Source organism: Neovison vison, chromosome 9 (genome assembly GCF_020171115.1).
Source record: "Neovison vison isolate M4711 chromosome 9, ASM_NN_V1, whole genome shotgun sequence".
Classification (NCBI taxonomy): Eukaryota; Metazoa; Chordata; class Mammalia; order Carnivora; family Mustelidae; genus Neogale; species Neogale vison.
This window is the reverse complement of record NC_058099.1, coordinates 58,661,321-58,688,913: the sequence shown is the minus strand read 5'-3', so window position 1 is coordinate 58,688,913 and position 27,593 is coordinate 58,661,321. Positions and strand designations below refer to the sequence as shown.

At 33.2% G+C, this 27,593-nt stretch overlaps 1 protein-coding gene across 36 annotated transcripts in view; it reads right to left on the bottom strand.

Annotated features, from left to right (window-relative positions):
• The window catches only part of PTPRD (protein tyrosine phosphatase receptor type D), a 2,250,073-nt gene that overhangs the window by 1,341,155 nt on the left and 881,325 nt on the right, over positions 1–27,593 (bottom strand). For all 36 annotated transcript variants that reach the window (XM_044265686.1, XM_044265656.1, XM_044265663.1 and 33 more), the window contains one exon: positions 21,517–21,556. The gene's annotated coding sequence lies outside the window, so the exon portion shown is untranslated. The remainder of the gene's footprint in view (positions 1–21,516; positions 21,557–27,593) is intronic.

The following is a 27,593-nucleotide window of genomic DNA, read 5'->3' as shown; positions in this document are numbered from 1 at the left end:
TCACTATTCCACTGGGGTGCAATCTGCTATGGAAAGAACTACTGAAATGTAGAGTTTATGTCCACGCAATCAAGGCTCCCCATAGCTATGCTTTAAAATTCCTTATGCTTATGAGATTCTCTCTCATTTTCACTCTCATTGCCAGTTTTTACCTCTCCGGGACACATACTTACCTGCAGAATTCTTTTGCTCAGTCTTTAATGCATTTTAACTAGTGATATGAGAGATAACAATATGACTAAGCATATAAAAATGTGTTCAACAGTAAGAACAAGGAAACCAAATGACACCCAGAGAGGTTTCTCTATAAGAACTGGGAACACTACTGAGAGGAACTATAGTGTTTGTTTTAGCTATAATTTCTGCCTACTTTAAGGTTATTTATTGGGTTTGTGATAGTCAAAAGAGTATATTGGATTTCTGGAGAAACCACCTAGAAAGTTCTATAATTATTGGATTTCTCTTTGTATTAATTTTATTAATTTTAGGATATCTCTGGCTGATCCATTCAGATATGTATTTACTCTTTCTGTTTACCTGGGCAGTCTCCTCCTAGTCACAATTCTCTTCTCTTCTACTTTGGCTGGTAGAGGTTATCTAGGTTGAGGGAAGGGAAAAAGCTGCCTTCAAATAACCATTACTTGTATAAATTCACTTAACAATTTGATGGAAATTTGCATAATACCTAGATTTGTAAAAAAAACTAATTCAGGATATTACTGAGAAAACAACTTTCTGATCCCTATGTAGTAGAAATCTTATTGTAAATTAATGAAAAAATATAACTCTTAAAATTATGATTTCATTAAAATGAATTATTTCCTTCATTTTGCCAATCCTAGATCTTCTTTGGACTCGCCACATTGTATAACATCAATTACACCAGGAGCCTCTTGAGGGCAATAATTATATTTTTTTAACATCTATAGTACCAATTTCATGAGTGAATAAATGTCAAAAAATTTAAACCTTATAAAATTTTTTTATTCTGAATAAGTTTGCACAAAAGTTATACAGCAATGGATAAAGAAGACATGGTCCATATATACACTGGAGTATTATGCCTCCATCAGAAAGGATGAATACCCAACTTTTGTATCAACATGGACGGGACTGGAGGAAATTATGCTGAGTGAACTAAGTCAAGCAGGAAGAGTCAATTATCATATGGTTTCACTGACTTGTGGAGCATAAGGAATAACATGGAGGACATTGGGAGATGGAAGGAAGTGAGTTGGGGGAAATTGGAGGGGGAGACAAACCATGAGAGACTGTGGACGGTTAGAAACAAACTGAGAGTTTTGGAGGGGAGGAGAGTAAGGGATGGGTGAGCCTGTTGGTGGGGATTAAGGAGGGCACGGATTGCATGGAGCACTGGGTGCAATGCATAAACAATGAATCCTGGAACACTGAAAAAATAAAATTAAAAAAAAAAAAAAAAAAGCCTTGTTGGTTATAGCACATGACCATAATTGGCCAACATTGCTGTGAATGTAAAAGGAAAAAAAAATGTTGTACGGCAAGAACACATGGTTTCACAGAGGTTCAAATACTAAAACAGAACAGTTTTTTTTTTTTTTAAAGATTTTATTTATTTATTTGACAGACAGAGATCACAAGTAGGCAGAGAGGCAGGCAGAGAGAGAGGAGGAAGCAGGCTCCCCGCTGAGCAGAGAGCCCGATGTGGGGCTCGATCCCAGGACCTTGGGATCATGACCTGAGCCGAAAGCAGAGGCTTTAACCCACTGAGCCACCCAGGTGCCCCCTAAAACAGAACAGTGTTAAGAAAAGATGTTTATTCAGAAATACATCTTATTTTCTTACGACTTTGTGGATTCTTGTGTTTCTACTTATATTTTCGGTGGTATTTTTTATATTGAAACATTTTTCCTCATTATTTACAAAATATCAAAATGCCATTGTTAGGAGGTCATCAATTTAGTATGACTTTCTCCAACTTTCTCAATAATTGCTGTCATACATCTGCAATGGCAAGATATTATTTCTTCACTTTTTTGTTGTAGCAAAGGCATATGTGTAACCAAATTTTACAAGGAAGCCTCCCCTCAGCTAGGAACCGTAGATCTGAACAACAAAAAAAACTAAAAATAAACTGATAAATTACTATAAAACAAGAAATGTATAATGAGCTATCTTGATTTATGATATCCACTTCCATTTCACATAAGCAATCTATCTTAATACATACTACAAAACCTTGCATCTGCTTTATTAAGTAGTACATTTCACGTTTGCCTGTTCTAAAAAGGGAAAGGCAGTATCTGGGTAATGTAGCAGATCATCTCTGTTTAGCAGAAGGCAAACTTTCAATAATCTTTAAAGGGTCAAAAAGAAAAGTACTGCTTGTTTTGTATTACTGCCCTAAGAAGTAATCACAATATATATAGCAGCAGTCATGTAATCAGACTTTGGAGATTTAGAAAAATGTGGTCTACATAGGTTGATTTCTCCATGTTAATGTATGTATTAATATTCTTTCTTAAAAAATCTAATTACTAAATCCAATTAATAGACTATTATTTTTCTGCATTTTACATAGGCTTATGTGAATATTTATGAAATTGCTAATCTAGAGGCACTATAATTCAGTAGAAAACAATTCTTTTGATCACATTCAACAAACATCAGTTTTTTCAGGCTGGATTCTGTTACTTCTTTGTCAAAGAGTCTAGAACAGTTCTCTAGTGTCATTACTATGAATACCACTTTCCTATGTAGCATATCTATCATAATGAGCTGAATTTATCAGTATAGCGAATATACTTTAGGGCTTATAGTTTAATGTCTTATCTAATCTTTGTTTTTTTTTAAATTTCTGACACAAAGGTGTAAAATAAGTAGGAGAGCATATTACTCCATCTTTTTCCTTATGAAAGCTAAAGCTCAAAGAAGGTTAAGTACTTTAGCTCATTTAAATAGTTAATTAGTAACAGAAGGAGGGCAACAACATAGAATTTTACAATTTAAGTCGTTAGCTGTTTCCAGACCCCAGTGGATAATAATAATGGGAAGTATAATTAAGAAAATTACTAAAGATTTAGGCCTACAAAATAATCTATTTTGATTCTTAGTAAATAAATAAAGACAGAAACTTCAGCAGCTTTATCCAAGTACTTGATTTCTAATTATGTGTTGGGAAGCTACTCAGAGTGAATTTAAAGGTTTGTTTCATTTCAGATCATTCTGACTTCATTAAAAGATTTTGTATTGTCAATTCTAATAAGACTTTTTTTATTGTTTTGATAGTTAATTTTAAAAATCTTATAAGAGAACTGAAAAGTTTTATTTACCAAGAAGAAATTTCAACTGAATCTTGTTTTATTTTGAAATCCTTCTTTTAGATTAAGCAACACTACACCATTTTTAGTCTGAGAATGTTCAGAAAGTTGTCCATAAGTTATTATCATAGTTTGATACCTAGCAGAACACATATTGATAGGTACATATAGATATAGATTAGTTGATACATAGACATTGGTTGATATCTATAAAGAGATATTAATTGATACCATACTGAGAATAAAGGATTTCTATCAGTGTTATAGCTATTTTATTCTAGTAGTTCTCAACAAAGGGTGTTTTCGGATCCATGTGACAGTGACAATGTCTAGAGAGTCTTTTTCTTGCCATTACTGGTGGGTTAGTCCTGCATGTAGTAGTTAGAAGCCAGGGATGCTGCTAAATTTCCCATAATCCACTTGACAGCCTTAAATGTCAGTAGTGTGGAGGTTGAGGAACCTTGATCTATTCAAACAGTTTTCTTAATGTGAGTTACAAGTGAAATGAACTCACGTAACCTAAATAATTAGACAGGTCTGCTTCAGAGCCATGTCATGGTTTCCAAGCTAAACGGCTGTAACCAACTATACACAAAGTTGTTCAATGGGAAAATAAACCAGTAACATTTCCCTTGGCACAAATACTGTCATTTTGATGCATGAATGTACATGTTTTTTCTTTTAGGATTCAATCCAACATTAGTGATTTGAGGTCTTGCACCAGCTTAGCAAAACAAAAACCAAACAAGCTTTTCATTGATTTTAACCTGCAGAACTTAATTTTGAGTTTCTGTGTCATTTGAAACCAAATACAAAATAATAATAATAATAAAATAACCATAAGAAATATTTTTCCTCACTTACTTCTGATTTCTTTTATTCGTGAGCATGAAAATAGTAGCCATCTGGACTGAAAAAGGAAATAACAGCATTTCCTATTTCTAAAAGAAATAAGCAATAACCGTAAGCCCGAAGAAATAAAATTCATCAGATTTTCTCCCCTATTGCTTGAGCCTAGGGAAACAGTGACAGGCTGACAAGTCTGAGATATGAACATAAACTTTGGTTGCAATTTAATAATAATAAAAAAATTTACTTTTTACTTCAGTTCATTAATATTTTTAATTTGCACACTGCCAAAAGCATAATGCTCTTTTTCAGTCAAAAACAAATTAAACCCTCAGGGAAAGAGAAATACTACCCCATGAGAAAAGGTTCCTTCCTCAGCTTGTCAAAAAAGGCATCCCAAACCATGGTAATGGTTGACAGCAAATCTCTGCTAGATAACACACCTATTCTTTGATGCATCACCATTTTTTTAAACATATATGTATCCATCAGACACTGCAGTGGATTATTATATGAATTAGGCTGACTTTTTTTTTCTAGTTTAGTTTATCCAGGTGGTCCCAGAATAAAGTAAATGTTCTACTCCATCTGAGCACTGAACAAAAGAAGATTAAAAATGCATTAAAATAGTCTATTACTTAATTTAACTCTAAAAGTCTACACAACATTGTTTTATTGTTTATTGTGTTTATTGTTTTTCATACAATTTTGTGTGATTGCTGTAGTGACACAAAGAACTGAAAAGATGAAGTCTACGATGGACCAGGAATACACAATACGTTAATGAAATATCCATTTGCTAAATTAACTACTAATCTTCTTGTCCAACTTGACTTGCTCAGGTCCCTGAAAAATAATCCTAATGGTCATCACTCACTAAGCCATGCACAAACTTTTAAATAAAGTAGTTGTAAATGGGAAAGATTTTTCTACTTGATAAATGATCCATTACACTGATGTTCACATTTGGTACTTAAGAAGTGCAGCTTATTTCTGCCAGACAATATTAGAGATAAAGCATCTATTATATTCTTTTTATTTATTTTTTGTTATTTTTTGTCTAAGAACAAAGCTTTAAAGATGTAAATTCTTCCTGTGTGTTACTGAAATGGGACAGAATCAAACACCAAGAAAATTTAAGGTAAGGAAAGGAGATCATAGTTCTGCTTAGTAGGAATAATGAGATAAGATGGACCAAAATGTCACTAGTCCTTTTAGATCTCTAGACTCATGCTACCCATTATGAAAGATATAAAGAAATGTGAGTCAAACTGCTATCCTTGGTTATTTACAGAGTGGAGGAGTATCATAAGCAACCAGGCAAAAATTATTAACAGCAGATTATACCAGTGCAAAGTGCAGCATCTAAACCATATATTAATGGTTATTTAAGTGCAGGAGAGATTAATTTTTGACATTTTTTTAAAAAAAATTTTGACATTTTAAGGCATAACAGAAGAACTAAAATTGAGCTGGCCCATGGTCACCTTAGAAAAATAAGCACAGAGTTTCCTAAAACACTATTTCTAGAGAGATGAGGGTATTATATAAACTATTCTATTCATGCTGGGTTTTTTTCTTTGTTTTTAAATTATTTTTTAGTGGCAGGCTTCCCATAGACAATGAATACATTTCTCTTACATTCTATATAGTCTTCAGGAATTCTGCTTCACAAACCATTGATAAGACACTCTATCCCATAAAGTGGTATTGTGGTATTTTCTGCTTCCCTGGGAGCTACTGTGAAAGTTTGTGTTCGACCAAGATTCTTTACTGACAGAGCCAGCAGCTGTGAATTTAAGGACAGCAGGACAAGTAATATAACTATGAAAGGAAAAGCCGCCCGTGGCAGAGGCTACAGAGGTGCCACAGTGGGCTTGTTAAAGCTACCACCTTGCCAAGGTACATTCATGCTGTTTTCATCACAGGGACAGAGAGAAATACAGGAAAAGAATATTAGAAGAACACATCTTCAGTAGGATGTTGCAAGATTTCACTAAATTATGGTCATTTGTCTCCATTTTTATAAACTGGAGCTTTTGCGAAACTTAGTTTCATAGACTTCCTCATTAATCAGGGGATTTCTTCTCTGAACTTGTGTCTCTACATTGTAAGAGCTGGGACACTCAAAAAGTATTTCCTAGAAGGTAGATTACGCTTCCAACTTCTAGCCACTAGTCAAGTTGAACTTTTACTTGTCTAAGGTTCACATTCAAAATAGAATGTCTTGTGTCTGAAGTAGTGTTTGCAGATACATCATGTCATAATATGACAAATATATCTTTTAAACAGGTCCTCCATTTGAACAAAAAAATACTGAATACAAGTTGATAAATAAGGATTACAGATTTACCGCACTGGAGCTTCCTTTCAAATGTTAGGATGAAGTTACCTTTTTTACCCTAATTGATAAGACTGCTACTCTTACTAGAGGGGTACAGTATATTTTGTCTCATAACAACCTTTTCAGAGAAGATTATTGAGTTAATATATTTTTGCATAGTAATATGAAAAACTGCTCTGCTAAACCATTATAATACTAAATGTTATTGCAAAATCAGACTAAATGTTGCAAAGATTGACTTGGCTTCTGTCCAGAGCCATACAATTCTGGGCAAATGTAAGATAACTTTAAGAGCTCTTATTATAGGCATGAAACATATTTTGGCATATGAATATTTTAAAAATGGAAATTCTAATGACAATAAGAATACTATTTCATTAGTTTAAATCAGTGAGTGAAATATTGATTGCTCAGTAATGGAATTGAGACCATTAAATAATTCTTTGCCAAAAAAGTAAAGCTATATTTTTTGGCATGCTTTGCAGCAAAACTAATTTAGATTAATGCAAAATAAAATTGAAATAAATAAACACTCTAAAAATACCAAAAGAGAATATAATGAGTTAGTATAGAATTTTGAAATGGGGGAAAGTCTTTTAAACATGATATGAAAACTAAAAACCAAAAAGGAAACAGCTGGTAAATTCAACTACATGAAAATTCTGAGTGGCAAGACACATTATAAATGCATTAAAAAATAAGACATAAATTTTCACATATTTTTAAACATATTTTAACATACAAGAGCTTTTATAACTCAGTAAGAATTTTATAAAATTTAGAATTTTATAAAAATTCTATTGAAAATGGGCAAGAAATGTGAAAAATTCACAAACACACACAGATTATACCTTTCAAAGTCTAAAATTGTACATGACCTCTTTCCAGCAACCCCACTTTTTGAGATCCATTCCTATAAAAATATTTTTTGTAAGAGCAACTAAACATATAAAGCAAATATTAACAAATCTAAGTGGAAAAATAGACAGCAATATAATAATAATGGGGGACTTTAATATCTTGCTTTCTATCAATATCTTTAAGATATTTAATATCTTGTTTCCTATCTATCAATGGATAGATCATTCAGATAATCAGTAATGAAGCACGAGCCTTAAATGATTCATCAGACCAGAAGGAGTACACACACACTCATACACGTATCATACATATATATGTATAGATATATATGTATATATAGTTAACAGAATATACATTGCTCTCAAGAACTTCTCCAAAATATGCCATATGTTAGGACACACATATGTTAGGACACTAATTTAAGATGAAAATTGTATCAAGTGTTTTTTCCTACCATAATGGTATGAAACTAGAAATCAATTACTAGAGGAAAACCAGAAAATTCACAAATATGTGGAGATCAAACAACAGGCTACTAAACAGGGGGTTAAAGAAGAAATCAATAGAGAAATCCAAAAATATCTTGAGACAAATAAAAATAAGATTGCAACATAACAAATCTACGGAATACAGCAAAAGCAGTTCTAAGTTCATAGCATTAAGTGCCTACCTCAAGAAACAAGATAACTCAAATAAAAAATGTAACTTTACATTTCAAGGAAATGGGTAAAGAAAAACAAACCGAGCCCAAAGTTAGCAGAAGAAAGGAAATAACAAAGAATGGAAAATAAATGAAATAATCACTAAAAAATCAATGGAAAATATCAATGAAATTAAGAGTTGCTTCTATGAAAAGGTAAACAAAATTAGCAAACATTTAGTTAGACTTACCAAGAAAGAGAGGGGATTTAAATAAATAAAATCAGAAATGAAAGAGGAGATGCTACAACTGATATCTCAAAAATGCAAAGGTTTAAAAGAGACTATTATGAGCAATTGAACATCAATAAGCTTGACAACCTGGAAGCAATGGATAAATTCCCCAAAATCTTCAACCTACTAAGACTGAGTCATGAAGAAACAGAAAATATGACTAGACCAATTACTAGTAAGGGGATTGAATCAGTAATCAAAAACTCCCAACAAACAGAAATCTAAGACTGGAACACTTCACTGGTGAATTTTACTAAATATTCAAAAGAGATTTAATAGTAAAACAACGTAAACCCTTCCAAAATTAGAAGAAAAAGGAATGCATACAAACTCATTTTATGAGATCAGCATGAACTTGATACCAAAACCAGACAAAGATGCCACAAGAAAAGAAAATTATGGTCCAGTATCCCTCATGAACATAAATGCAAAATCCTCTAGAAAATATTAACAAACTGAGTTTAATAATACACCAAAGGGATCATATAGTCTGATCAAGTGGGTATGCAAGGATGGTTCAACATTTGTAAATCAATCAAAATGATATACCACATGCAAAATGAAGGATAAAAATCATATAATTCCTTCAATGGATGAAGAAAAAGCATTTTACAAAATTCAACACCCACTTATGATAAAATCTCTCAACAAAGTAGGTATAGAGAGAATGTACATCTACATATTAAAACATATATTACAAGGCTGCTGTTATCCTCATACCCATGGGTGAAAGCTGAAAGCTCTTCCTCTAAGATCAGGAAAAGACAAGATGTCCACTCTTGACACTATTATTCAACATGGAAGTCCTAGCCAGAGAAATTAGACAAGAAAAAGAAATAAAAGGCATCCAGCACAGAAAAGAAATGAAATTGTCACTATTTGCTGATGACATTTATGTATAGAAACCCCTAAAGACCACCAAAAAACTTTTCAAACTGATCAATGAATTTAGTGAGGTTGCAGGATACGTTGCATTTGTATACACTAATAATCAACTCTCAGAAAAGACATTAAGAAAACAATATCATTTACAATGTCATTAAAGAGAATAAAATACTTAAGAATAAATTTAAAAGAGGTGAATGACTTGTAAACTAAAAACTATAAGACATTGATGAAAGAAATTGAAGACAACACAAGTACCAGGAAAAATATTTTGTGTTCATTGACTAGAAGAGTTAACACTGTTAGAATGTCTATACCACCCAGAGCAATCTACAGATTCAATGCAATCCTTATCAAAATTCTAATGACATTTTCCACAGAAATAGAACAAACAATCCTGAAATTTGTATGGTGCCACAAAAAACCCCAAATAGTAAAGCAATCTTAAGTCAAAGGGCAAAGATGGAGGCATCACACTACCTGATTTCAAACTGTATTACAAATCTTTAGTAATGAAAACAGTTTGATAATCACATTAAAAAAAGACACATAGATCAATGGAACAGTATAAATAATCCAGAAATAAACTCTAGCATATATATGGTCACTTAATTTACAACAAAGAAGCCAAGTATATGCTATGGGGGAATAGTGTCTCTTAAAAGCACCATTAAATGGTTTGGGAAAATCAGACAGCCACATGTAAAAAAATAAAACTGTACTGCTACATTGCAGCATGTGTCCAAAATGGATTGAAGACTCAAATGTACAACCTGAAACCATAAAATCCCTGGAAGAAAACAGGTGGTAAACTCCTTGACATAGTCGTGGTGACAAATTTTGGATTTGACACCAGAAGCAAAAGTATATACATAACATTTTATGAAACTAAAAAGCTTTTGCATGGTGAAGACAACCATAATCCACCAAGTGAGAGAAAATAATTACAAATCATACACCTGATAATGGCTAATATCTAAATTATATAAAGAATTTATACAACTTAATGGCAAAACAAACAACTCAATTTAAAAATTAGCCAAGAACCTGAATCGACAGTTTTCTAAAGATGACATACAGATGGAAAAGGTAAATGAGAAAATTTTCAACATGACTAATCATCAGGGAAATGCAGATCAAAACCACAATGAGATATCACTCTCTACCTGTTAAAATGGCTATTACTAAAAAAGATAAGAAATATTAGGTGTTGGCAAAGCTGTGGAGAAAAGGGAACATTTGTACACCGGTGGTGAGAATATAAATTGGCACAGCCATTATGGAATTTCCTCAAAAATTTAAAAACAAGAACTACCATGTGAAATACTGTATAATCAAGCAATTCCACTTCTGGCTATTTATCTAAAAAATGAAAACTTATGTTGAAGAAATACCTGTGCCCTTCCTTAGTGGATAACAGCATTTTTTTTTTTACAAAAGTTAAGATATATGAACAACCTAAGTGTCCATCAATGAATGGAGGAAAATGTGGTGTATATATATAAAATGGAATACTATTCGGCCAAAAAAAAGAGGCAACCTTGTGATTTGCAAGAAAATGGATAGATCTTGTGGATATTATGCTAAGTAAAATAAGTCAGAGAAAAAAGACCAAGGATCTCATTCATATATGTAATCTGCTGAGTGAAATAAGTCAAGCAGAGAGAGTCAATTATCATATGGTTTCACTTATTTGTGGAGCATAACAAATAGCATGGAGGACAAGGGGCGTTAGAGAGGAGAAGGGAATTTGGGTAAATTGGAAGGGGAGGTGAACCATGAGAGACTATGGACTCTGAAAAACAGTCTGAGGGGTTTGAAGTGGCGGGGGGGGTGGGAGGTTGGGGTACCAGGTGGTGGGTATTATAGAGGGCACGGCTTGCATGGAGCACTGGGTGTGGTGAAAAAATAATGAATACTGTTTTTCTGAAAATAAATAAATTGAAAAAAATGTTTAAAAAAAAACCAAACCTGCGTTCATAGATACAGAGAATACACTGATGGTTGCTAGAGGTGGGGCACGGGTAGTGAAATGGGTGAAGGAAGTCAAAAGATACAAACTTCCAGTTATAAAATAAACCACAGAAATATTATATATAGCATGATGACTATAGTTAATACTGTATTGCATATTGTAAAATCACTGAGAATAAATCATAAAAGTTCTCATCAAAGGAAAAAATTTCTAACTATGTATGGTGAAAAATGTTAATTAGACTTACTGTGGTGATCACTTTATAATATATAATAATGCAATATTGTTATACACCATAAACTCATATAATGTTACACCAATTATACCTCAATTAAAAATTATTTCAAGGGCATGCAGATTATATAAAATTATTTTCAGTAAATATTATTAATAATAGAAAAACTTGGAAGTATACTATGATAGACTGTAATATTGTTTACTAAGTGCTTTATGTGGTATTGGGGAAGAAGCATGTAGTTAAAGATGAATTTGAGAAATCTGAGGAGATTAAAGACCTAAAGAATGAGTGAAGCTAATAGTTGTAAGAAGTCTTCCAAGTCTTCCAGGTGAGGGTGATGGGGGTGGACAGTGAGATCTAAAAATACACACTTTCAGGCAACAATGTGACTGTTGAGTTTAATAGATGTCATCTAGCAGGGTAGATGCTCAATATATGTTAATTTCCTTCCTTTAGCATCATATAAAAATGGTGGTGTTTTGGGGCACCTTGATCACTCAGTTGGGTTAGTCTTTTGACTCTTGATTTCAGTGAAGGATATGGTCTCAAGATCTTGAGATCGAGCCCCTCGTCATCGCCCACACTCTGTGGGGAGTCGGCCTCAGATTCTTTCTCTCTCCCTCATCCCCTCCCCCTGCTCTCTCTCTCTATCAAATAAATAAATAAATCCTTTAAAAAAAATGGTGATGTAGTGGTAATGGGGGATGAATTAAACATAATGCAGGATTAGGAGTATTTAGTATGTCGTAATTTTTATTGTTGGTATGTATACAATATGGCGTGATGCGCGCACGTTTGTGTGTGAGTGTGTGTGTGTGTGCCACTTCTAAGAGAAAGAAGAAGAAAATATAGGCAATGCTAATTAACTTTCTACTATACTTAGTTGCAGATCAATAGAGAAGAAAGAAATAAGAACACCTTGAGTTTATTCTGAATCTTCATCGTAATACCTGTTTGACTTTGGGCTAATTATTTGTCTCTGGACTTTAGCTTCTTTAGAGCTAAAATGGGATGTTTTGATTACATTCTTCTATGGGTGTGCACACATTTTACTGCACTATAATATATGGGTTGTTTTCCAGACTACACTATGGATTGTTTGAAGGAAGGCAGTATATTTTTCAACTGTAAATCTCTTGAATTTGACAGTTTGATGCAAAGTAAAAACTCTTTATATGTTTATTGAATTGACTTATGCTGATTATTTGACTTCTAAATCCTTGCACAGATGACATATTACTAATGTTGCCTCTATAATTTCATAGCATTAATGATAAAAATTCATATTAATGGTCTGGTTGGAGCTGTGAAGTAAAACATGAGAAATATATTCTAGACAAAGAAAAGAATGAATGGACAGTTTTGGTTCATTTGTAGAATCAAAAGACAAACACCTGTTTCTGATAAAGCTAAAAAGATAGAATATGCCATAATTAAATCCATGTAAATCCCCAACTTCAAAAAGAATCTCGACACAAATTCTGGCTATATAGATAGAAAGAAGTATGTATCACAATATTAAGAGAATGTGTTCATTTATAAAAATGAGCTCTTTCACCTCAGTATGAAAAGAAACACATTTTTAAAACTGTACTCCAAACAGATGTGAAACAGAATTGAAAGGCAGTAATTTTCACAAATTTGTAATTCTATATAACATTAAGTACTTTAATAGTTAAAAGAGTAAATAATAAACTTTTTAATGAGCTTATTTTTCAAAGTAAGAATATATAAAACTCACTCATTTTGTTTAGATTACTTTTGTGGCCATTTCAACAAAGATCTTTTAAGTTTAGTTTTTAAGTTTAGTTTTGAAAATAACAAAAATGGAAGGAGTACTATGCTAAGTCTTTCTTAGCAGAAGATTAAAAAAACAGATGACTTCAGGAGAACCATACAAAATTAAAGCTAGAACCTAGCCAATCCAGTGTTTTGAATATAATAGCCAACGATATAGCTGCCTAAATAGGAAACATGATTTATTTGACTTATTAGAGTTTTATTTTAGAAAAATAAATCCTACACTATGGTTTATGGACCACTTGTACATCTATTTAACAGAAAACATTGTTGCGTCATATAATACCAAGAAAACATTATTCCAGAATTAATCTTCTATCATGATCTTTCCCAGAAATCTCCTTGGTTTTAACCATTTAATCTTAAACCAAAAACATCCTCACTCAGAGGTCCATGTGAAAACACTGCCATTTTCACACATATGTACCAAACCTGTGCATTCCACATATAGGAACCACGACACATGTTTAGGTTATAATGGATATCTCAGAAGCAAGGATAGAGGCTGAAGTGGGATTCTAATTCTGGAGTAGGTAGCCATCAGCAGCACAATGTAAAATCCACCATATTTATGTCAGTTTGTATAGCCCATTCCCTTAAAGTCCACCCAGCTTCTCCCTTCCTATTGCTCAATATCTACAGCAAAATGCTGATAGTCTTTAAGCATTTTTAAAAAATAATTGTAATTGTCTACATGGTCTGTTGTAAAATTTAACTTAATAAAATGCATATTTAAAAAGATCAAATGCAACTTAAATCAATTTTGTTGGTTTTGGCAAAAAGGAAACAATATACATGTCAAAAACACAAATGCATATGTATGACATCATACTTGACTGAAAATTAGTGGTAATTTGGGGAAACTGTTTTATTTTCTTTTTTTTAAAGATTTTATTTATTTTTTTGAGAGAGAAAGAGAGAGACAATGTGAGCAGAGGGAAGAGGCAGAGGGAGAAGCAGGCTCCTCACTGAGCAGGGAACCCAACTTAGGGCTTGATCCCAGAACCCTGGGATCATGACCTGAATCAAAGGAAGATACTTAATTGACAAGCCACCCAGACCCAGGGGATACTGCTTTGAATTTATTATTAATGGGGCTATATTATTTGGTAGAAAGAATATTTAAATGAATAAATAATATATACATATTTGAGGAGTAATTTGTCTAATTTGGAACAGTGAAATATAGACAAAGTAGTGCATTCTATGTCAATGTAACAATAGAACAGGGAAAAGGTATTTATTTGACAGTGAATCAATATTTACATGATAAGCAAAAGCATATACTGTCAGTAACAAAACTCTATGCTTACATTTTTTGGGAAAAATTAAACATATTTTATAATATTTCCTTTCTTCAATCTCATTTTTATTATTTTTTCATGTTTTCCTGTTCCTTTTCTATTTCTGAAATTATGAAATACATTTCCTACCATATATCTCCCACTAACAATAAAACCAATTCAACAACAGCTAGAAAATAGCAATGACACATGCAAAGACCATTTCATATGCCTCAATATATTTATGGGAACCTCTTCAAAGTATCTTTTTCTAATACTACAGTTTATATCACAGGACTTGTTTTCAGGCTGGAACAAAGTGGAAATGATTGTCTTAGCATCTCTCTCACAAACAAAGGGAGGGAAATGAGAAGTTGACAGGGCATTGGCTACAAATAATTGACCATCCCTGGTATGACATATGGTATGACATATTTATTATGTCATATATGAACAAAAGTCCAGTGTTCTGAATACTCCAAATAGAGGAAGTAACATGTGAGCACAGAGAACAATAAACACGAAATTTTAAAATACATATCTATATCTATATCTATTTTTTAAAAGCATTAGGGTAGTATTTTTGTTTTGGTGAATGCCCGGAGAAGTACTGCCTGACTTAGGACAGTGGGCAAAAAATCAAGCAGGGGGACATATGCTTGTGTACACTTGTGCTTCATTAACCACAAAATATTCTTTTAATCTACTAGTACTAAGATAGAGAAGATAATGCCAGTATATTTATTAGAATCCTTGTTTAAATTGTTTTCATAAAAGCATTTATTAATAGTCTATGTCAGATGAGAGTGGCTGGAAAGTAGATAAGCTAACTTTCAACTGATAATTGACTCTAGAATAGTCCAACTAAGGGGTGTTTTCACAAGTCTATGAGTCTTATGCCACTCTGAGGAGCTAACTACTAATATGAAATAAATTTGCTGAGTGCTGAAGAAATATGTTTAAAAACTAATAGTCTCCCAAAAATGGAATGTACTGCCTTACAAAGGTCTCCTGAACTCCATCCTGAGGTGAAATTAAGTGAGAGGAACAAGCAGACACAAGGTTAATAGAAATTGTTGAAAGGACGTAACACCAGTCAGACTGAATTCCAGATGTAGTAACTCTGATTCTTAAGAGTTGAATAAATATTATAGAGGTAAATTTTGATGTCCTACAACTATTTTAGAGGCTATTAATGATTGGCATGGAATACTTCAAGAGGCATAATTTGTTGTGCTCCCTTCCATAGTAGTGCATTTAAATTCTTTCTGTTCCAGATAATTGTATACAATTATTTTTGATCTCCAGTCCTGTGTGTGAAGAAAAGGGGTTATGTTTAATTAATTAGCTGTTGTAGAAATGTTGCTGGAGGGCATGTTGGTGGCATTTAAATGAGTACATCTCTTGAAAAGTAAAAATGAGAAAGCATATGGAGACTTCAACTACAAAAGGTAAAAAAAAAAAAAAAAAAAGAATAAGACATAAGAGAAGGTGTTGTTTTAGGTCATTCCAAAAATTAAAGAGCTGAATATAGATTACTCTGAGTGTCACACCTCAGTGAAACCCTCTAAGACATGGAGAATCTTTTTAAGTTAATAAAATTTTTCTTTATATGATCTATCCCTAATGCCAGATAAGATTAAAGAACCAAAAGTATCATTACAAGAAATTTGATCATTCTTCAACTGAACACGTACCATTTCAAAATCAGTTAATCTAATTTTGTCTGTATTTCCCCCTACTTCATGTTTGGTTCATCTAAAGATATTTGTTAAGGAAATAATAGCTGATTTTTATCAAATATTTTGGTACACATTTTCCTAAGACAATTATCTGGGGGCCTTTTGCCAAGCAAAGATTACTTGGTGATAGGAGAGAACTACTTTAAAGTAAAAAATCATTGTCAAAATATACCTTTAGAAACGGACTCCATATTTTAGAACTACACTACAAATTCCTAAACACTACAATTCCCATTTTCCCAGAACAACTTGATTCGTTTCGGCAGACTTGTTGCTATAACGAAACCAAATAAAAAACAAAACAAAAACAAAAAACCCAAAACACATCAAAATATCCTCAGTTGTTCAAGACAAAATAACACTTCCTAATCTTCTCAGCTGGCTGTGGAATTGAAGGATTTGCCACAGCAGCTGTCTTTCATCAGTGAGTCAAGGATTCAGGATGACTTGCTCTTTTAGTCCCATTATTTCAAGCTGATACCTCTTGTGCAGAGGCAGAGAGGATAGAAAAGCACATTCCCATTTTTCCCTAGCTAGAAGTAACCCCATGACCCCACCAAACTGGAAGGTGGAATATAATCTCCTTCAGGCTCAACAGTGAAAGGAAACCCAGATACTGATGTGCACTAGCAACATTTCTCACACTATCCTCATGGTTCCAATAATCTGCTATCTCAGCAAGGTAAAGGGAGACAATGCAAGATCTAAAACAAATCTCAGAATTTTAAACAATGCCAGGTTAAAAAAAAAAAAAAAGTAAAAGCAGCACAATTATATAGAACACATAAAATGATCTCTGAAGTCAGGGTCATGTCCTATTGTTTTTCTATCACCCAACCTTTATCAGACTGTTTGCATAAGTAAGTTAATCAATAAACTGTGAAGAGATGCATGGAGAAATGAATTTCTGTGACTATGAATCCTTCCTTTGGTCTCTGACCATAGGATTTATGCTCCCTTCATGAAAATTCACATCAGAATAGCATACTAACAGTAAACAGTTTCAGTAACAGTATACTGCCTTAAAATTAACAGACTATCTTGATATACTAATTCAAACCTATGAGTAGACATATGTGTGTGGTTTGTTCCCTTCAATGTTCACATACCACCTAAAAAACTCACAAAACACACAATATGTTAATACCAGACAATTAATTTTCAAGGGGTGGGGTTACTTAACAACATCAAGATACTGCAGCATGTACCCCAAAAATATTTTTAAACCCTCTATATAAAGGCTAGCACTCAATTCCTGGAAGATGCAGTACTCCAGTTGAATAATTTATATTACTTCAAAGAAATTCCACGACTAATGCTAAGCACATGAGTGCAATTTGCAGGTTGCCTGTAATACCGTTAAAAAAAAATTCAGGATGAACAAATTTACATAAAACTTGCCTTAAAACCTGAGAACATGAATGAGAGAATAAAGTATATATTAATCACCATTGTCCAAACACAGAAAGATTATGTGGGTTTCCATAGATTCTGCTTTTGTTATTAATGACACAGGTATATACATGAATATTTCTATCACATATCTGTACATCATATATAATAGATATAGCTAGACATATATGACATAAAAGATATATAAGAGATATACATATGACATAAAAGATACACACACACACACAGGCACACACACCCAATTTGGGCACACTCTAACAATTTTTCTGCCTTGGAATTAAAATAAGCAAGCTTTCATCTTCTCAAATAACTGTGTAAGTACAAAGAATAAATCTCTTTTTTAACTATTTATGTATCAGCTTTCAGGGTTATTACTCCAATAAAACCAATGTAGAATTAGGTTTTATTAAAAGCTTACTGGGGTAAGTTTTCTTTGGGAAGGCATCTCACTGGAGTCTTTGGAGTGCTAGGCATAAACTGAAATCTCAGTATCTTAATTTACTGAGTAATTACATGTGAAATAATTAACCTCTCTAATCCTTAGTATTCTAGCTCTAAAATGCTGGCCAAAATGTATGACTCAAAGTATGATTAGAAGGTTGACATGAGACTACACAGAAAAAGCAACTAGCCTAACACCTGATATACAATGACTGCTTAAAAATATGAATTCCCTTCAACCATACATAATTGTGCATATGTTATTATTCTGACCTCTTAAAAGGTCCAAACTCCAGGTGCAGAAAATAAAATTTATGAATTGGAACAGATTGCTGCAATTGCACACACAGATACAAAATTCAGTGAATTGTAAGAATTAAACACATTATCTTATATAAGTGAAAAAAATGCTACAATATGATTTCCTGTAAATATTTTCAACTTCAATGTAGGAAATGTTAGCTCTGCTATATTAAAGTGAATTTTTATTGCTGACATTTAGTTCCAGAGTAAATGTTACTTTTTTAGCCTGAGAGTTATAATTGAATAGGGTATATTTTTATCTATTTACTTTGTAACACCTTGTGTATTATCATTTATTTTTCAGTACTATTCTGATTTAAATTTTATACTTATTTTCTTTTCTTTGAATTTTACTCTAAAAAGAATTTCCTAGAATGAATCATATAATGCAGAATTTGTTTCAGGTAATACTATTATAGTCTTCCATGTTCATATCATCTTTCTTTGAAAGTCATAATTGGTTAGAAGCAAACAATTATAGAAATTAATTTTGGATTTGGTCTTTATAAGTGTAGGTGAGACAAAACAAGTTAGTCAGCTGAAAATATTTCTTCAAAAACTATGAAACACAGAGAAATTTGTTATGTAAGCCATAGTAAACAATACAAAATGACATTGTTACCTCATTTAAAAGCTTGTGAAATTGCTGAATAGAAAATACATAACAAAAGAACCTTAGAGCATGTGACATTATAAGGTAAAGTGCTGAAATTTGTGATCCTGAAAATAAAGAGTTTGGGGAGGGAAGATCAAAAACTACAATATTTTTTTTTTAAATGAAGACTCCCAGGAGAAAATGGGAGTTAAACTACACACTGAGGGATGAATAGAAAGCAGGTATATGAGTAGATTGGAAGATCACTCTGTTCACAAAAGCAGAAATGGTGACAATGGGGAATGAGAGAGGAAGGAACTGAGCAATGTGACCAGCTTTGAGTTTCCTGGTTTGTCAGCAAGGAAGATTGCTTTGAATAAGTGTGGTGGGACTCCATTAGATCTTACACAGCAGATTAGGGGGAAAAGAAATACACCAAAAACAACCAACAACAACAACAAAAACCTTACAAGAAACACAGTGAGATATATAAGTCTTGAGAGTGTTCTTTTAGAATGAATCATCTCTCTATTTTGTGAGACATGGATTAGAAAGGAGATGAATTACAAGATGGAAGAAAACCCAAAAGATAATGAACTGTGATAATCAGAACTGGGAAGAACACACTGACAATTTAAATGAGGAAGGAAAGTGGAATTAAGATAAAAGATAATTACAGGAAGAAGTTCCACTAATATAAATAAGAAAAGGTTTAGGGTTAGAAAAAATACAGGAACTCTGAAATTTATAATGCTGGACATGTGGACATGAAATTTCTGCTGTCTGTAAGATCCGCAGGTCTCTCTTCCTTCCCAAAAAATGCTTAAGTGAAGCTTCCCATTCCCACAAAGTACTGAAGGGTTCTCATCCTGAGAATAACTAGTGGCTGAAAATGTAATCAGGAGTTGTACAAACTGCTAAAGAAAAATAGAACCTTCAAGTTTCTGTCGTTCCTATTTATGGCTAAATATGTAACCTAGAGTTGTTTGGGAGCAAGTTCAATATAGCTTTAACCGAAGGTAATGCAATATCCTACTCATACCTAGGAAAAGTCCGCATGATAAAGAGCAATTGGTCTTCTTCGTAGGCTGGGCAAAATGCTGGCAGACCACTGTAACATTAATCTATTCTACACTTAAATGGCCTGACTCAAATATAAGGAACACCAGAGTGGATTCTGCTGGAAGGGATGTGGACCTGCACAATACATTTGAGTGTTGGTGCTGAGGAAGGAAGTGAGAATGCCATCCCCTTTGGGAATGCATACCCAGTGGTTTCAGCAGCAGTAGGACCTGATACAAGTTTAAGTTTCCCTTTTTTGTGCTGTAATTCTGTTAGCTTAAACTAAGTCTTCAGTAATAGTTTTTAAATATGACAGTTTACTCTGTTACTGTTTGGCAGAAGGTATAGACTGGGATAGTTTGAAGTTGCATAGAAAAGTCATGAGAAGATGGCCTGAAGGTACTAGTTGAGAAACCATGGAAAACATTTGGGAGCAAAAGGTAATGCACAACAAAAAGATGTGCTCAACTCTAACCACCCTCCCATTCTAACCAAGCAATAACCAGTTATTAATATAGAATGGTGTTTAAGACAGTACTCCTGCAATCTGTCAAGATGGAATTTCATATTACACTCAGCTGGGTATTATAGAAAAGTGACTCTAGAAATTTAAAAAAAAATAATGTGGGACTCCCAGTCTGCACAAGAATAAAAATCCAAGGTAGATTATATTTTTTAGAAAATTAAATAAGAGAATATGAGAGAAAATGTTTTATAATCTTGCAGAGATTCAGAACATAATAGGATCCCAACATATTAATTTGAATGTTGTCAAACTTTCAATAATATCTGGAGAAAAATAAAAAGACTGGGTAGATTCTAAGATTTATTCATTTTAGGGTTAGGGTTAGGTTGCAATAGAAAAACTTCTACCTTAACATCTCAGCTTTTTAATTAAACAATTTCTCTTTCTCATGTCTATGTACCAGGCAAATGCCATAAGAAATTTAAAAGTTTCCATGTGAAAAGAGCAGTGCCTTCAGTATGTTTCTAGTTTTATACTATTTAAACCTTAATACCAACATTGTAGCAACAACAACAAAAATTATAATCTAGTCAACATATTCAGACCCCATGGTTTTTATCCAAGAAGCAATTTTTGCATTTGATATTAAAAGAAAAATTTTCTTTTAATTAATACTTTCTACCTTTTACCTGAACGATCCTCTTATCTCAGATTCTTTCTATGGTGAGTTTTATTTCCTTAAGGAACAAATGCTACCACTCCTTGGAATGTTTTCCTGACCCATGAAGTTGAATCTGGAAGTAGTATCTGGATTTATCCAATCATTCTAAATGCACTAAGATGTAACTGACCTTCAATTGGCCTTCTGAGATTCAGCTACAGATGATGGAAATGAGGAGGATTTAAGAAAATGGATTAAGACTAAGAGAGGGGGGGAAAAAAAGCAAAACAAAAACAAAAATTCCCAAAGATTTGTGGCAAATAAAACAAAAATATTGATAATGCTACATTAAAAAAAGTGCCTTACCAGATTCTTGAAGTCACCAGATGATCCCAGGAATCCAAGCCTAATAAAAATAATAAGGGGGGATATTTTAGTTTTCTTTAAAAAATACATGCAATAAAATTTTATAATTCTACAAAATCATCGCAAGTATTACAGACTGATGAGAATACTTTAGAAAATCAGTCTCATGGGTGAAAAAATGTTTTCACTTAAATTAATGTGTTTATTTGAAATTTTATTATGCCATTAAAACAAAGAAAAGGAATGCAGTCTTGCTCCTAAAATCAGATTTCCAATTACCCACGTGACCATAGCAGTTATTCAGTTTTATTCTTTAAGTTCTCAATGGAAGAGGGGAATATCATTATTAAACATACTTGAAATTCTCTATTTATTACTTGCATTCAATTTTCCTGTGGGTGAGGCAAACCAAAGCTTCATTTTTAAAAGCTTTTCCAATTTTTCTGCCTTTGCTAGCTATCAGACAGCAATTAGTTTGGGCTTTGATTCATTTTTGAAAAGTAAATCCATGGAAGATATTACAATGATAAAAATAAAAGAGTTTTAACTTTCAAATTATATTGAAACGCAGCTTCTATTTTTTAAAGGTTTTTGAAGTTCAAATGAAAGACAATATCTGAACACCAGAAATCCCCAAGAGAAGACCCAGCACCTGCCATGGGATGCAGAGGTTTTATAAATGTTGTCTTGTGTAAAGGGAATGGCAAACATTGTGAGGCCTTTTGTAAATATGCCTGCCGTTCTCTGTGTTTGAGCAGAAATATTGAACTTCTAACCATTTTATTATAAAATAAAGTTTTTTTTAAACATTTGATGATCACCTTTTCTTTCTGACTTGGGAATCAAGTTTGAAATTATGTTTTGTACAAGTGTTGAAACACATATCTTCCTTTGAAAAAGAATGGAAAATATAATATATGGGGAAAAAGAATTGACACCATGTCTAGGGTTTTGTGTGCATATGGGTAAGTAACTTCCCCTTATTCTCACAGCATTTATATTAGGTTCTCCGGTCAGAATTATATCTATAATGCTGGATCACTAACTGGTAATAAATGACCCAGAATGAATTTATTAAAAATTCCTTCTCTAGCACCTAGAATCAGTTGAGAGGACTAACACTTCACTTAGGAGGAGCAAATATTTCCACTCTGTTGTCTCATGACAGAGTTCTTTGAATTCCTTAGCATGTCTTCACCGGTGTAAAGTGGATACTGTATTCTAGAAGCCTCTGTTCTAGGATCTTATTCACAAGCCAAAAAGCCAATTTTCATTCCTTTCCATATTTTAAGTCATTTATTTGTTGTCATTTGAAAACCACACAAGAAATTTGCAAAAGTACTAATGTATAAAGCTCAATAGATTATCAGAAAGTAAACACTTTTGTAATCACCACACAAAGAACAAGAACATGGCTGACACCAGACGTCCCCAGCCTTTGGTCACAGTGTGAATATGTTTATACACATATATATGCAGACATACACACAGCATATATGCCTAATATATAATCACATACTTATACATACAGCATACACACAAATACATACACATTGTGTACACAGACACATGTATGTACACAGCATACACACACACACACAGTTTGAACCCACTTGATTATTTCCTGTGGGTTATGTTAAAGCACAGGTTCAAGTGCAAATACAAACCATCTGAGACAACACAGTTGCATATGTGGGGATTTGTGGAAATGCAGCATGGACACCACGTGTTCTGCCTTTGTTTGCAGGATATATGGATTCTGCATTGCCAGAGAGGGCTGGCTCTTTGAACAGATCATGTCATGTCCTTGAATGCATTGTGTATTGTCATCTCAATAAATTATGTATTATATATTGCTACTTAATGTTTCCAGAGTTTTTGATCATTCTGTAGTTTTATTTTGCCTTAGCTTTGAATTTTATATAATTGGAATTAAACACTACATTTTCTTCTATGTCTAGTTTCTTTCCCTTAGCACCACACTTGTGAAATTCACTTGTCTTGCACCTTGTAGCTGTCATTAATTTGCATTACTCTGTAATATTCCGTTGGACCGATATTACACCATCTATATGCTCAATCCTCCTTTGGCAGATAAAAAGATTGTTTCTTTGTATTCTTTAGTAATTATGAATTCTTTAGTAATTACGAATTCTTTAGTAATTGCAATAATTCTATGAGCATCCTTTTAAAACGTGTATATGTTGGATATTTCATAGGAGTAAATTACTATGTCATAAAATGTGCATATGTTCTACTTTAGAAAATCTTGCCAAATAATGTATGAGAGTTGCTATTGTTTCACACATTCACCCGAAAATGGGTATTCTGCTTGATTTTAGTTATTAGTTTACTGTGTAGAATATAATTTTACATTTCCTTGATTATTGAGTTTTAGTGTATTTTCATGTATTAGTCATGTATGTACATATATGTTTTTTATATATACTAAGCAAATATTTTCAATTTTCTTTCCATTTTCTGTGGGTTGTCTTCTCCATATTAATTTGTAGAAGTGTTTTATGTCTTCTAGTTATGAGCCCTTTGCTGGTTACATGTGGTGAAAATACACTTCCCACTCATGGCTCAAACTTCTATTCACTAGTTGTGACTTTTGTTGAACATTAATTCTTAATTTTACTACAGTCAAATTTAACAATCTATTTTTATTTATTTTGTGTCCTGTTTATTCTCTACATTCTCCTAAAAGTTTTGTTATGTTATCATCCTTCTGTGTCTCATATATAATAAAAAAATATTTGAAATTAATGGTTTTTTTGTGAGTTGGGGAACAATTTCATCATTTTACAAATTGATTCAACAAAATTTACTGAAAATGTCTTAACTTTTCTTACTGCTCTACAATGCTAGTTTTGCATAAGTTAAGTGCCCATAGATGGTTGGCTTTGTTCTAGATGTCAATGTATTGCATTTGACTATTTGTCTACATCACACCATCTCTCATAATGTAACTTTGTAATATACCTTGGCATCTGGTAGGAAGTGTCTTCTACCATTCGTTAAGAGTTTATTAAGCTTGTTAAATATAATTAACATTAAATAAAATTCACCATTTTAAATTGTACAATTTAGTGGTTGATGGTACGTTCACAGTGTTATAAGAGCATCACCACTAAATCTAGAACATTTCCAGCATCTCAAAAGGAAACCCTATCAATAACCGATCCTAGTTCTCCTTTATCCTCCTTTCCAGGCAGTTTCTAATCTATATCCAGGGATATGACTATTTTGAATATTTCAAAGACATGGAATTATGCAGACATTTTTGTGTAGCTTATTTCAATTAGCATAATGTTTTCAAAGACCAGCTGTGTTGTGGCACATACAGCATTCCTTACCTTTTTATTGCTTAGTAATATTCCACAGAAGGACTATGGCATATTTTATTATTCATTCATTAACAGAGGGATAGTTTGGCTGTTTTTCACTTTCTGGCTGTTATGAGCAATGCTATTATAAACATTTATGTACAAGTTATTGTGTAAAAATATGTTTTCAGTCCTCTTGGGACTCCTATTTAGGAGTGGAATTTTTGGGCCATATGATAATTTTATGATTAACTGTTTGAGAAACTGTCAAATTATTTTCCACAGTGAGTACACCATTCTACATTCTTACCAGCAATATATGAGGATTATGATTTCTCCATATACTTTTCAACACTTATTATTTTCCACTAAAAAACAAATTATGGCCATTATAGACAGTGACATCGTAGACATTATAATTATAGACAGTGGTGCTATCTCACTGCAGTTGTGATTTGCTTTTCCCTAATGACTAATGATGTTGATGTTGAGTACTTTTTTTTATGTGGTCACTATTTGTAGAACTTTGGAGAAATGACTATTCAAATCCTTTGTCCACTTTTCAATTGGGCTGCTTGTCTTTTTATTGTTACATTCTCACTACTCTTTAAATTCTGGTCATTAATTCTTTCTTTAAAAGAAATTTTCAAGGGACGCCTGGGTGGCGCAGTTGGTTGGACGACTGCCTTCGGCTCAGGGCGTGATCCTGGAGTCCCGGGATCGAGTCCCACATCAGGCTCCCAGCTCCATGGGGAGTCTGCTTTGCTCTCTGACCTTCTCCTCGCTCATGCTCTGTCTCACTGTCTCTCTCTCTCAAATAAATAAAAAAAAAAAAAAGAAATTTTCAATTATTTATTTATTTGAGTGAGAAAGAGTGAATGAGAGAGAGAGCACACAAGCAGGGGCTGAGTGAGAGGGAGAAGAAGACTCCGCTGCAGAGCAGAGAGCCTGCTGTAGGACTCCTTCCCAAGGCCCTGAGATAATGACCTGAGCTGAAGACAGAAGCTTTACCAACTGAGCAACCCAGGTGCCCCATGGACATTAATTCTTTATTTTTACTTTTATGAGTAAAATCATATGGTATTTGTCCTTCTCTGACTGATTTATTTTGTTTAGTGTAATACTCTCTAGCTCCAATCACATCATTGCAAATGGCAAGATTTCATTCTTTAAGATTTTTATTTATTTATTTATTTTTTCAGTGTTTCAGAATTCATTGTTTATGCACCATACCCAGTGCTCCGTGCAATACATGCCCTCCATAGTACCCACCACCAGACTCACCCAACCCCGACCATTCTCCCTTCCAAAACCTTTCAGTTTGTTTCTCAGAGTGCACAGTCTCTCATGGTTCATCTCCCCCTCCAATTTCCCCCAACTTGTTTCTCCTCTCCATCTTCCCATATTCTCTGTGTTATTCCTTATGCTCCACAAGTTAAGTGAAACCATATGATACTTGACTCTCTCTGCTTGACATATTTCACTCAGCATAATCTCCTCCAGTCTCATCCATGATGATACAAAAGTTGGGTATTCATCCTTTCTGATGGAGGCATAATACTCTGTTGTATATATGGACTGTATCTTCCTTACCCATTAGTCCGTTGAAGGGCATCTTGGTCTTTTCATTTTGGCGACTTTGGCCATCACTGTTATGAACATTGGGGTACAGATGGCCCTTCTTTTCACTACATCTGTATCTTTGTATAACATCTTCTTTATCCATTCTTCTGTCACTGGACACTTGGACTGTTTCCATAATTTGGCTATTGTAGATAATGCTGCTATAAACATCAGGGTGCATGTATCCCTCTAAATTAGTCTTTTTGTGGTTTTTTTTGGTACATATCTAGTAGTGCAATCGCTGGATCATAGGGTAGTTTTATTTTTAACTTTATAAGGAAACTCCATACTGTTTTCAGGAGTTACTCCACCAGTTTGCATTCCTACTGACCAAGTGTCTTTACTTTTATTTCTTTATTTTTTTACTTTTGCTAAATTTTAGTTAATATTGCCTATAACATTAAAGTAACTAAAAAGTATTTAAAATGAAGAGATACATTAAACACTTTAAGTTTCAATATTTTAAATGTGTCAAAAATCAGAATTCATTACCATTTCACTTTACTGCTTTTATCTATTTGATATTTTTATTTTATTAGATGTAGCACTTTTATTTGTTATTTATTATTTGTATGTAGAAATGCAATTGATTTTAGTTGACCTGATATTGAGAAACCTTGGTAGAACCATACATTAAAATTGACAATTTATCTGTATCTTTTTTTTTTTTTTTAAAGATTTTTTATTTATTTATTTGAGAGAGAGAGAGACAGTGAGAGAGAGCATGAGCGAGAAGAAGGTCAGAGAGCGAAGCAGACTCCCCATGGAGCTGGGAGCCTGATGTGGGACTCGATCCCGGGACTCCAGGATCACGCCCTGAGCCGAAGGCAGTCGTCCAACCAACTGAGCCACCCAGGCGTCCCGACAATTTATCTGTATCTTATTTCTAATTCACTAGCTGTACTCTCACATCAAATACAAATAATATGTTTCATATGTTATTTTTAAATCCTTAAACTATAAAAATGTGTTTATATGTATGCATGCATGTTTGCATGTAGGCACACAGACATGTAGACATGCACATCTGTCTATATTTTGCATTTTTGCACTTCCTAGGACTACCAGGACTAGAAGAGGTGATACTGGGCATCCATTTATTGATCTCAAGGGGAAAATTTTACT